The sequence below is a fragment of the Bos mutus genome, chromosome 20 (genome assembly GCF_027580195.1).
Source record: "Bos mutus isolate GX-2022 chromosome 20, NWIPB_WYAK_1.1, whole genome shotgun sequence".
NCBI lineage: Eukaryota > Metazoa > Chordata > Mammalia > Artiodactyla > Bovidae > Bos > Bos mutus.
In genome coordinates, this window is record NC_091636.1 from 35,225,573 (window position 1) to 35,238,089 (window position 12,517).

Genomic DNA, 12,517 nt, shown 5'->3' on the forward strand with positions numbered 1-12,517 from the left:
GACAACTTTAGTGGAATGGTGGCCTAGATACCTAATTGGTAGAGTTTAGAAGGTGAGGAAAGAATTAACTAACTTGAGTCTCAGAGAGTTTTGGTAGAAGTAATGTCACATCAAAAATGGGAAACACTGGGCAGAAGCATTTTTTTTTTAAGACTGGTAAAAGAGGTCAATTAGAAATAGTGAGTAGTTAATGATGGAAATACTGGAATTAGTAAGGTGTGAAACCAATAATACAAATGGAAAGGTTAGAAAATAACATTGTAATAGCGTTTTTCAGCTTTCTGACTCACATTCAAATTGTGTCCTGCAGCCAAAGTGTGTTTGTACCCTTTACTCCTCAGGCTCTGAGAGGGAAGTCCTTAATTACATTCATAGAAGCCACCTGCCAGACAAGTGATCCTGCCTATAAATAGTTGTTTCATAGAGAAAAACAGAAACATGAAAATAGCTGTATAAGCAAAATGTACAGCTAACTTTGTAAATAAATCTAATAGGCTGGGGTTATATAACAATTAATTGTCTCAGCTTTTAGGCACAGCTGTTCTGTTCTTTCACAAGGTTCATTTACATAGTGAGTTGTTTCTGAGAGAAACAGAACTTGTTTCTTATGATGAAAGATTTCTGACGAGAGGACTGGGGAAAGCTAATGATTTAACAGACTAAGACATAGAAGTTTTAGCAGAACATCCAGTGATTGTAATCTTTATATGGAAATAGATTTTAGTTATTCACCATCTTAGAAAATGTTCTGATTGCAGACAGTGCTTTTCATAGATTTTCTGCAGAAAAATAGCAATAAAATAATGTGATGACCAAGATTTCTTTGAATCTTTTTTGTAGCCTGGTGAGTGGCTTTTGTATGGCCTTTTTTTGTATGGCTTTTGTATGGCTTTGTGAACACGTACTTTGTTTGTGTTCACAAAGTGAAAGTGCTTTGTGAATTTGGTTACTATTTTGTACGGGAATTATCTCGTAACAAATGTTATAAGCCTAAGCATTCTGATCTCTAATTTTACTGTAAAAAAGGGAAAGAGATGAACTCTTAAGAAAGTACTTCATATTTTTTCCCCAACTCGTCTTCATTTTCTACCACAAACATCTAAGTTATCTTTATCAGAAAATCTTTAAAAATTCACAGATTACTTACCATGTAAAAATAGATGATGATGAAATGATTAGTAGATAATTAGGTAAGGTAAATTGTTAAGGTCAAGGCAGTTCATTGTTAATCATATTAAATAAGCTTATTCTTACTTTAGAAAGCGTGATTCCTTTCCAAAGCAATAGAGATTGAAAAACAGATACATTAAAGCGGTATGAACTTTCTTATTTGCTCCTTTTTTATATGCATCGCTATTATAGTTATTGTTATTATTATAATTAATCACAAGATAGCATTTCCATTATAAATTCTTAAATTTTAATATTCATATTGTGATGTGGGGCATGTATTCAGTAAATGTTTTTTTGGGTGGTTACTGTGTATCAGACATGATACTGTGTATCATGCCATTAGGATGGCATCGTAACGGTGAACCGAAGGTCAGACTATCATGTAATTACAAACTAGTATGTACACTGAAGATACATTCTCCTTTGAAAGACAGGAAAATTGCATCTGCAGGGCGATTCCATATGGAATAAGATAGACTCTAAAGTCAGATAATGTAGATTCAGATCTTACTACCATATCTGGTATTTATGTGACTTTAGGCAAATGAACTAATGTTCATTTTTTTTTAAACATGAGAATGATAATATTAGCACCTACCTTGTATGGTTGATATGGAGATGAAAACAGATTTTTCATGTAAAAATATTAGCAAAATGTGTTGTAGTACTTAGCTTACAGTCCAGTGAAGTCTTTATCAAACTTTTTGTTTTTCCCGTAGTATTACTAGTAAGTGCTATATATATTTTTATATATATATACACCTATTCCCATTTCATGTTGATCTCCAGACCTGAGATTGTGTCTTACATTTACTAGTATTTCTCATCTAAGCAGTTGGCATAGTGTATTGGCATAGTGAACCCTGAAATGTACAATTGAAAAAAACTTAGATGTGGTTAAGACTCCCAATGCAGGGGCCATGGGTTCAAGCCCTGCTTAGGGAAAATCCCACATGCCTCATGGCCAAAAGAAGCCAAAAAAAAAAAACCTTAGAAATGTAAAGTTACTCCCAAGATAAATCAAAACTGTACTTTATAGTATACCTTTGTATTCTTAGTTATATAAGTAATAAAATGGCTAAATACAGTCTAGAGGGGAAACCTATGCTCCTATTATACTGTTCCCAGGATGTTGGAACAAGAACCCAAAGAAAGTATTCTCTTCCAGTCTCTGGGAAAAGGAGATAGAGAAAAGATTTAGTTGTAAGAAAGTATACAAACAGTGGTTGAGTTTTAACTAACTATATCTCTGATGGTCATATCATTTACAGTACAGCCTAGGATACTTCAGGGAGTGAAAGGAGGTGGTATTAATCACACTGGCATGATAGGTGTAAATTAGAACTTAGATCAGATACATGTTCTGTCATAACTGTTGTGATAGCAGTATGAAGAATGTATCATGAGAACATAAAGAAGGTGCTTGCAGGTTAAGGAAAACCTTTACATATCTGAGTAAGACTTCTGAGGAATGAGGATTTCTTCCAGATCAGGTAGGGAAAAAATGGGCATGCCTGGCTAAAGAAACCTAGTGCCATCTTGCTGTCTCTGTAGTCTTGCCTCTAAACGAATTATTCCCTTTCAAGAGGTGCTTCATGTCCATCATTCTTCTAAAGTAGCCCTACGAAACTATTCAATTTTTAGTATAATAAATCTAACATTTAAGGAGCTTATAACTAAACTGATTTGCTTGCAGAAATAATTGATAGGTTTCCTTGTCCATCTCTATTACATATGTATATTTAAAATAACAACAGTGATTAAAAGAAGATTATTGTCTACTTAAGTTGCTTGTGAGGAAAAATGATCATTTTCAGTACTGAGGGTAGATAATTCCTGTTCTGCATTCCAGATTGTTACACCAGAACAAACGAATGAAAATTACAAAGGGACAGAGTTTGGCATCAGTATAAGGGTCAATATTCTACTACTCTATCAAAAATAGAATAGGGTCTCCTAAAGGAAAAGGAGTACGTCAAGGCTGTATATTGTCATCCTGCTTATTTAACTTCTATGCAGAGTACATCATGAGAAACGCTGGACTGGAAGAAACACAAGCTGGAATCAAGACTGCCGGGAGACATATCAAGAACCTCAGATATGCAGATGACACCACCCTTATGGCAGAAAGTGAAGAGGAACTAAAAAGCCTCTTGATGAAGGTGAAAGAGGAGGGTGAAAAAGTTGGCTTAAAACTCAACATTCAGAAAACGAAGATCATGGCATCCGGTCCCATCACTTCATGGGAAATAGATGGGGAAACAGTGGAAACAGTGTCAGACTTTATTTTGGGGGGCTCCAAAATCACTGCAGATGGTGACTACAGCCATGAAATTAAAAGACGCTTACTCCTTGGAAGAAAAGTTATGACCAACCTAGTTAGCATATTGAAAAGCAGAGACATTACTTTGCCAACAAAGGTTCGTCTAGTCAAGGCTACGGTTTTTCCCGTGGTCACCTATGGATGTGAGAGTTGGACTGTGAAGAAAGCTGAGCGCCGAAGAATTGATGCTTTTGAACTGTTGTGTTGGAGAAGACTCTTGAGAGTCCCTTAGACTGCAAGGAGATCCAACCAGTGCATTCTGAAGGAGATCAGTCCTGGGATTTCTTTGGAAGAAATGATGCTAAAGCTGAAACTCCAGTAGTTTGGCCACCTCATGCGAAGAGTTGACTCATTGGAAAAGACTCTGATGCTGCGAGGGATTGGGGGCCGGAGGAGAAGGGGACGACAGAGGATGAGATGGCTGGATGGCATCACTGACTCGATGGACGTGAGTCTGAGTGAACTCCGGGAGTTGGTGATGGACAGGGAGGCCTGGCGTGCTGCGATTCATGGGGTTGCAAAGAGTTGGACATGTCTGAGCAACTGAACTGAACTGATCTGAACTGAAGAAGTTTTTAGTTCCTTTGTGTTAAAGGTAAAAGGAAGGCCGTTTTCCCAGGATGCTATCATTTTGATCTTTTCCCTCCTAAATTATATAACTCTTTGATATTAATAATTGTTAGAATTTCAGGAAATGTTAAATAATTTCAAGCAGTGCTTCCTCACCTTTTGGACCTGTGGGTAAGGGTGAGAAGATGTACTTTCACTGTCCTTGCTGATGGAGGAGACAGATTTGTTGCTGGCTTTTACAAAGGAAATACTAACTATAGGTATTGCCATGTATTTTTAATCCTTTATGTCTTCTCATAATAAACAGATAATATTGAGATGTAATTAAGTAATACATATCAGATTTATGAAGTCACATTTAATTTTGTTACATTCTTATGCATCCAGCTTTTCTAGCTTGATGCTTATTAGCATTTGTTCATGTATATTCACAAATAAATCACAGAAAATATTGTCCAACTCTGTGCCCACTCATTACTCTGGCATTTTTAAGAAGGCAAATAAAACAAAAAATTTTACTTCAAAAATGAGCAAATCTTGGATCATAAAAGTAATACGCTAAAACATGTAGGCAAAATTCATTAATTTAGACACACTGCTGCTACTGCTGCTGAGTCGCTTCAGTCGTGTCCGACTCTGTGTGACCCCATAGACTAAAGCCCATTAGGCTCCTCTGTCCCTGGAATTCTCCAGGCAAGAACACTGGAGTGGGTTGCCATTTCCTTCTCCAATGCATGAAAGTGAAAAGTGAAAGTGAAGTCGCTCAGTCGTGTCCGACTCTTCGCGACCCCATGGACTGCAGCCCACCAGGCTCCTCCGTCCATGGGATTTGCCAGGCAAGAGTGCTGGAGTGGGGTGCCATTGCCTTCTCCGTTAGACACACTAATATGTGAATTAAACATTTGTTTGGGCTGGCTGCATAACTTTCACATAATTGATCCATAAAAATTGTTTCTGTAAGCAGATAATAACTAATTTTAATAATAGTTGCTGCTATTTATTGAACATCTGTTATGGGCTAGGCACTCTGCTAAGTTGTACCTCACACCTTGAAACAATGCCTTCAAGGTTAGGTAATTAGTATAATATATTCACTATAACCTTGGGCTTCCCTGTTAGCTCAGCTGGTAAAGAATCCACCTGCAGTGCAGGAGACCTGGTTCAATTCCTGGATTGGGAACATCCACTGGAGAAGGAATAGGCTACCAGTATTCTTGGACTTCCATTGTGGCTCAGCTGGTAAAGAATCAGCCTGCAGTGAGGGGGACCTGGATTCAATCCCTGGGTTGGAAAGATCCCCTGGAGAAGGGAACGGCTACCTACTCCAGTATTCTAGCCTAGAGAATTACGTGGACTGCAGAGTCCATGGGATCACAAAGAGCTGGACGCGATGGAGTGACTTTGACTCACTTACTCACTATAATCTTAACATTTTATGGGAAAAACCCAAAATGAACTTTTTGGCCAACCCAGTATAAGAAAATGGTGTCTGTGAGGTTTAGTAAAGTAGTCAAGAATACATGGTTTGTAGGTGTTTAAGCTAGATTCCTTTTAAAGCTGTGGTTTTTCTAGTAGTCATGTACAGATACTAGAGTTGGAACATAAGAAGACTGAGCACTGAAGAATTGATGCTTTCGAATTATGGTGCAGGAGAAGACTTAAGAGTCCCTTGAATTGAAAGGAGATCAAACCAGTCAATCCTAAAGGAAATCAACCCTGAATATTCATTGGAAGGACTGATGCAGAAGCCGAGACTCCAATACTTTGGCCACTTGATGGGAATAGCGGACTCATTGGAAAAGACTCTGATGCTGGAAAAGATTAAAAGCAACAGGAGAGTGAGGTGGCAGAGGATGATACAGATGTAGATAGCATCACCACTCAATGGACATAAATTTGAGCAAGTTCCGGGAGATAGTGAAGGACAGCAAAGCCTGACATGCTTATAGTCTGTGGGGTTGCAGAGAGTCAGACACAATTTAGCAACTAAACAGCAGCAAGCTAGATTGAAATCCAGTTCTTTTTTATTTCAGAATTGTTCTTTCTGTTACTCTCAAATAAATGTATGCCACTAGTATTTGGTCATTAATTTACTCTGTGTACTTGAACCAAAATTTATTTAAGTATCAATTTTATGCTATATATTTATTGACAGGTAAGGATATTATTAATAATATGATTTATCACAGCATGTTACAAAGCAGTATATATTGGAAACATTTTAAAATAAATGCATGCTTACATCGTGTGTGTGTGTGTGTATATATATATACATACATATATATATACATCTGTGCATGTATGTATATGTACATATATGGAAAATTAAGCTAAAGGGGGAATGAATATATATATATGTGTGTATCTATAGATGTATAGAGATAAAAGTGTTCTTTACTGTAGTTTTCTTTTGGTGGTTTTCTGTATATATATTTGTATCTATGTATGCATGTTTGTGCTTATATAATATTAAATTGCTGAATATTGACTATAGTTATTTCATTACTTCCAGAGAGTCACTGGGAACATGCATAGGACTACAAGTTACACAATAAGAGGAAAAGAGCAACAGTAATTTTAGCAGTTCTTTTGTGTTTTGCTTCCTTGCATTTGAATGGTTGGCCATCATTGCCAGCTAGCCACATTTTTTTTTTTTTTTCTAGCCACTTTTTTTTTTTTTCCTCTTTTTTACTTAATGCATCTCTGGGCTAAACTACTGGGCTTCAGGGAAATCCTAGTGGATTATCTCATTTGTGCTTTATACATTTCACATAGCACAGTTTTGGAGAGGCTGAACTAGAAACATTAAGTGAAAGTAGTAAGAAATCAGAGAGGTAATGCTAATGCTGGGTCACTTCAGTCGTGTCCGACTCTGTGCGACCCCAGAGACGGCAGCCCACCAGGCTCCACCGTCCCTGGGATTCTCCAGGCAAGAACACTGGAGTGGGTTGCCATTTCCTTCTCCAATGCATGAAAGTGAAAAGTGAAGGTGAAGTCGCTTAGTCGTGTCCAACCCTTAGCGACCTCATGGACTGCAGCCCACCAGGCTCCTCCATCCATGGGATTTTCCAGGCAAGAATACTGGAGTGGGGTGCCATTGCCTTCTCCATCAAAGAGGTAAACTCCTCCTTAAATTCTCTCCCCTGTGCACTCCCCCCACCCCAATAAAAAGTCCATTGATCTCAGCTTGCTCGTGTAGTTTTAAGTTCTGTCTAGCATAGGAGTTGACAGTTGACAGATCATGAGCCAGTGTTATTGAAACATAGCCTCATTCATTTACTTACCTATTTTCTCTATTGCTTTCTTGATTACAACAGAATTGAGGTTACAACAGAACAGACTTTATGGCCTAAAATACTTACTGTCTGGGTTTTTAATTAAAATGTTTAGATACTCCTGATCTAGCATGTAAGGAAGAAACTAGGGACTTCTCACTTAACCAGGGCAAATTTACCTTAGTATTTGAAGTTATGGATCCCCATAAGAACGTTGTAACATAAGAGCATACATAGTATTTGATGTTTAAAATGGCCCTAATGCTACCCTGGTGGCTCAGATGGTAAAGCGTCTGCCTACAAGGTGGGAGACCTGGGCTCAGTCCCTGGGTTGGGAAGATCTCCTGGAGAAGGAAATGGGAACCCACTCCAGTATTCTTGCCTGGAAAATTCCATGAATGGAGGAGCCTGTTAGGCTACAGTCCATGGGGTTGCAAAGAATCGGACATGACTGAGTGACTTCACTTCGATGCTATTTTTGAATTTGGGAAGAAGTATGAGTTTCTGGAAGGAAACATGTTCTGTCAGGAAATATATTATGAAGAAACTTAGAAGCTCTTCCATATTCCAATTCTGTTTGGGGGTTCCTGGTAATTGTATGGGCTTCCCTGGTGGCTCAGATGGTAATTATATATAAGATAAAGGGATGAGGAGGGGAAAGAAGAAAGGCTGATTTGATTTGGATTGACAGCAACAGTGCATTAAAGTATGGTAGGTTCATTTTATATCAGTATTTATTAGGCAAACATTTGACACAGTATTGGCTTCTGACTACCTGTCAGTTTTCATTTTGTGGCTTTTTCTGTTGTTAATCCTCAGTTTTCTTCCAATTGTTTATAAGGTCCAGTAAGAAATGATGTCTCTTGTTCATTGATGTATTATTCCCAGTACCTAAAACAGTACTTGACCATAGTAGGTGTTCAGTTAATACTTCTTAAGTGAGTGAGTTCAGACTCGAGGTTTTATTTTTGTCACAAAATTGTGGCTTTTCAAAAATGTCTGCAATCAGTTTGTACCTAGAAAATAGGCAATAATTAGAAATATGCAAGCCTTTTTGAAAACTATATCTTCAACCTAATCATCATAAATATTAGTCCTGTCACATACTACATAGCAGAAACTGGGTCCTTGCTTTAGTGAAACTGTTTGATGTCTGACTACTCAATTATAAATTGATGTAAGATGGTTAAATTATGTATTTCCAGTAGGTGAATTTCACAATGCCTTTTAGTAAACTCTGACTTGCAAACTGATATAGGTTCTGAATTAGCGCAAGTGTTGTTAAAAATTGTAGTATGTTCTCAAATATAGTTAAATCATTTAAAAATCATTGGCTTACTTATAATTTTTCTTTTTCAGTGTCTCCAAACAGGTACCATTTATAATAAAAAGATATTACCAATAGTGATCTACTCTCATAGTTCCTTACAGTTTTTTTTGTATGAGCTCTGATACCACACAGTGATAAGCTGTTTTCATTCCATGTTTAAGATGAAAAGTTACTAATTATAAAGACATACCCTAAACCATCTAATATTAGATCAAATTTCATTGGAGTTAAAATAAATATATCCAGTATTTGTAGGAAATATTCTGAAATCAAATGAATGATCTTGTTGTTCAGTTGCCTGGTCATGTTCAACTCTTTGGGACTCCATAGATTGCAGCATGCCAGGTCCCATACTGTCGTCTTCTGTCCTCAATCTTTCCCATCATCAGGCACTTTTCCAGTTAGTTGGCTGTTCGCATCAGATCAGCAAAATATTGGAGCTTCAGCTTCAGCATCAGTCCTTCTAATGAGTATTCAGGGTTGATTTCCCTTAAGATTGACTATTTTGATCTTGTGTCTTAGTCACTCAGTGGTGTCTGACTTTTCGACCCCATGGACTGTAGCCCACCAGGCTTCTCCATCTATGGGATTTTCCCGGCAAGAATATTGGAGTTTTGTTGCAATTTCCTTCTCCAGTGGATCTTCTTGACCCAGGGATCAAACCTGGGTCTCCCACATTGCATGCAGGCTCTTTACCATCTGAGCCACCAGGGAGGCCCTCGTGGGGTTTGATCTTTGTAGCAATTTCAAAGAGATTGGAGATAGCTAGGGTATGTAATGGAGAAGGAAATGGCAACCCACTCCAGTATTCTTGCCTGGAGAATCCTGTGGACAGAGGAGCCTGGTGGGCTGCTGTCTGTAGGGTCACGCAGAGTCGGACACAACTGATGGAACTTAGCATGCATGCATGCACTGGAGAAGGAAATGGCAACCCACTCCAGTGTTCTTGCCTGGAGAATCCTAGGGACAGGGGAGCCTGGTGGGCTGCCGTCTATGGGTTGCACAGAGTCGGACACGACTGAAGTGACTTGGCGGCAGCAGCAGCAGGATATGTAATATGCTTAGTGGTTTGACACTAACCAGTGTGTGGTTGTCATGGCTCACACTGAGTATAACAGAATGGAGAGAAGCAGATGCAAGCTAAATTTATAGAAAAATGTGATGTTTTATTTGCTGAGGAAAACACTTATTCAAAACAAATAGCTCCTTAGTTTGTGTTAACAGATTAAAATCTCAAAGGAAAGTCATAATAGGTCTTAAAGTAAAATATCAATAATGTGACAATTTTTTTCCTTTTTTAGATTGTGCTTTTGTTTAAAGCAAATAGGATGCTGAATATGTTAATAGAAAAATAACTTGAATATTGACACAGTATCCAAGGGTTGGCAGATTCCCAACCACAGGGTAATTTCTGGCTTTGGCCTGTTTTTGTAAAACAGGTGAACTAAGGATTGTTTTTGCATTTTAAAAGCTTTTTATTTTCTTTCAGTATTTTAAAGTTGTTCCCCTGTCTTCTCATTTGCTTTGTTTTCTGGGAGAAATTTGTCATTTTTCTCTTTATTTATCTGTATGTAACTTGTCTGTCTTTGTTGTTGTTTAGTCGCTAAGTCATGCCCTATTCTTTGAGACCTCATGGACTGCTGGGCTCCTCTGTCCTCCACTATTTCCTGGAGTTTGCTCAAATTCATGTCCATTGAGTCTGTGATGCTATCTAACCATCTTATCCTCTGCCACTCGCTTCCCCTTTTGCCTTCAATCTTTCCCAGAAACAGGGTCTTTTCCATTGAGTTGGCTCTTCTCATCAGGTGGCCAGAGTATTGGAGCTTCAGCATCAGTCCTTCCAATGAATATTCAGGATTTCCTGAATATTCCTGATTTCCTTTAGGATTGACTGGTGATTTTCTTGCAGTCCAAGGGACTCAAGAATCTTCTCCTACACCACAGTTTGAAAGCATCAATTCTTCCGCTCTCAGCCTTTTTTATGGTCCAACTCTCACATCTGTGTATGACTGTTGTAAAAACCATAAATTTGACTGTGTGGACTTTTGTTAGCAAAGTGATGTCTCTGCTTTTTAATATACTATCTAGGTTTGTCATAGCTTTCCTTCCAAGGAGCAAGTGTCTTTTAATTTCATGGCTTCAGTCTTTTTTTTAATCTGGTTGCTTTTAAGATTTTTCCTCTACCAGTGATTTTGAGTAATTTGATTATGATGTACCTTGGTCCTTTTCCTTGTGCTTGGGATTGATTGAACTTCTTGGATTTATTGGCTTACTTTGATCAAACTTGGAAAGTTTTCATCTATTATTTCTTCAATTAATTCTTCTATTCCAAACTTTTTTCTTTAGGGACTCTGGTTACACATATTGCAATTTTGTTAAGCTGCTTGAATCCCTATAGTTTGCTGTTGGTCTTTTCATTTTTCTTTTTTCCCTTTGTGTTACATTTTGGATAATTCTTATTGCTTTGTCTTCAAAATTCACAACTCTTACTTTCTATAAAAGCTATTATGCTTTTTTTCTCATCCAATATATTTACATCTGAGACATTAGTTTTCGTCTCCAGAAATTCAGTTTCAGTGCTGTTTACACTTTTTATGCCTCTCCCTAAGGTTTTGAAATATAGACTACAGTTATAAAAATTGTTTTAATGTCCTTTTCTACTGATTGTATTAGATTGTTGCAAGAATAATTGAGGTTTGTCATTGTTGAACTTTGCCATTTGATATTGGAATAGTCTTAAAGAAATGTGATTATGTTATGCATCATTTTAATGCACATTTCTTACTTTGTTTTTTTGCTAATGACTTATTACTTGCTATTTATATTTTAGACTAGGGAAATGATGTTACACAAAAAGTAAATTTGAGTGATTTTCTTATTCAAGTTCAACATGGGTCATAAAGCTGCAGAGACAACTTGCAACATCAGTAACACATTTGGCCCAGGAACTGCTAACAAACGTACAGTGCAATGGTGGTTCGAGAAGTTTTTCAGAAGAGACAAGAGCCTTGAAGATGAGGAGTGCGGTGGCCGGCCGTCAGAAGTTGACAACAACCAATTGAGAGGATCATCGATGCTAATCCTCTTAGAACTACACGAGAAGTTGCCCAAGAACTCAGGTGTTGACCATTCTTTGGTTATTTGGCATCTGAAGCAAATTGGAAAGGTGAAAAAGCTTGATAATTGGGTGCCTAGTAAGCAAATCAAAAAAATGATTTTGAAGTGTTGTCTTCTCTTATTCTGTGCAACAACTAAGAACCATTTTTTTTTTTTTTTTGGATTGTGATGCGTGACTAAAAGTGGGTTTTTTTTTAATTTATTTTAATTGGAGGCTAATTACTTTACCACTAATTGCTAATTACCACTGTGATTACCAACCCAGTGGTTGGACCGAGAAGAGGCTCCAAAGCACTTCCCAAAGACAAACTTACACCAGAAAAGGTCGTGGTCACCATTTGTCCATCTGCTGCTGGTCTGATCCACTACAGCTTTTTAAATCCCCCTGAGACCATTCTGAGAGTGCTCCGCAAATTGATGAGAGAGGCACTGAAATCTGCAAAGCCTCGAGCTGGCATTCTTTTCCATGACAACGTCCAACCACATGTCTCACAACCAACACTTCTGAAGTTGAATGAATTAGGCTACGAAGTTTTGCCTCATCTGCTACATTCATCTAACCTCTCGCCAACTGATTCACTTCTTCAAGCATTTCGGTAACTTTTTGCATGGAAAATGCTTCCACAACCAGCAGGATGTGGAAAATGCTTTCCAAGAGTTTATCGAAGTCTGAAGCACAGGTTTTTGCACCAAAGGAATGAACAAACTTATTTCTTGTTGACAAAAATG

At 37.8% G+C, this 12,517-nt stretch overlaps 1 protein-coding gene across 6 annotated transcripts in view; it reads left to right on the plus strand.

Moving 5' to 3' along the window:
• RICTOR (RPTOR independent companion of MTOR complex 2) overlaps positions 1-12,517 on the plus strand; it is a 141,811-nt gene that overhangs the window by 23,530 nt on the left and 105,764 nt on the right. Inside the window, exon 1 of one of the 6 annotated variants that reach the window (XM_070357615.1) lies at positions 11,508-12,384. The exons of 4 other annotated variants lie outside the window; for them this stretch is intronic. The gene's annotated coding sequence lies outside the window, so the exon portion shown is untranslated. Of the gene's footprint in view, positions 1-11,507; positions 12,385-12,517 lie in introns of those variants that run through there. One more of the 6 variants, XM_070357617.1, reaches the window with a different exon arrangement.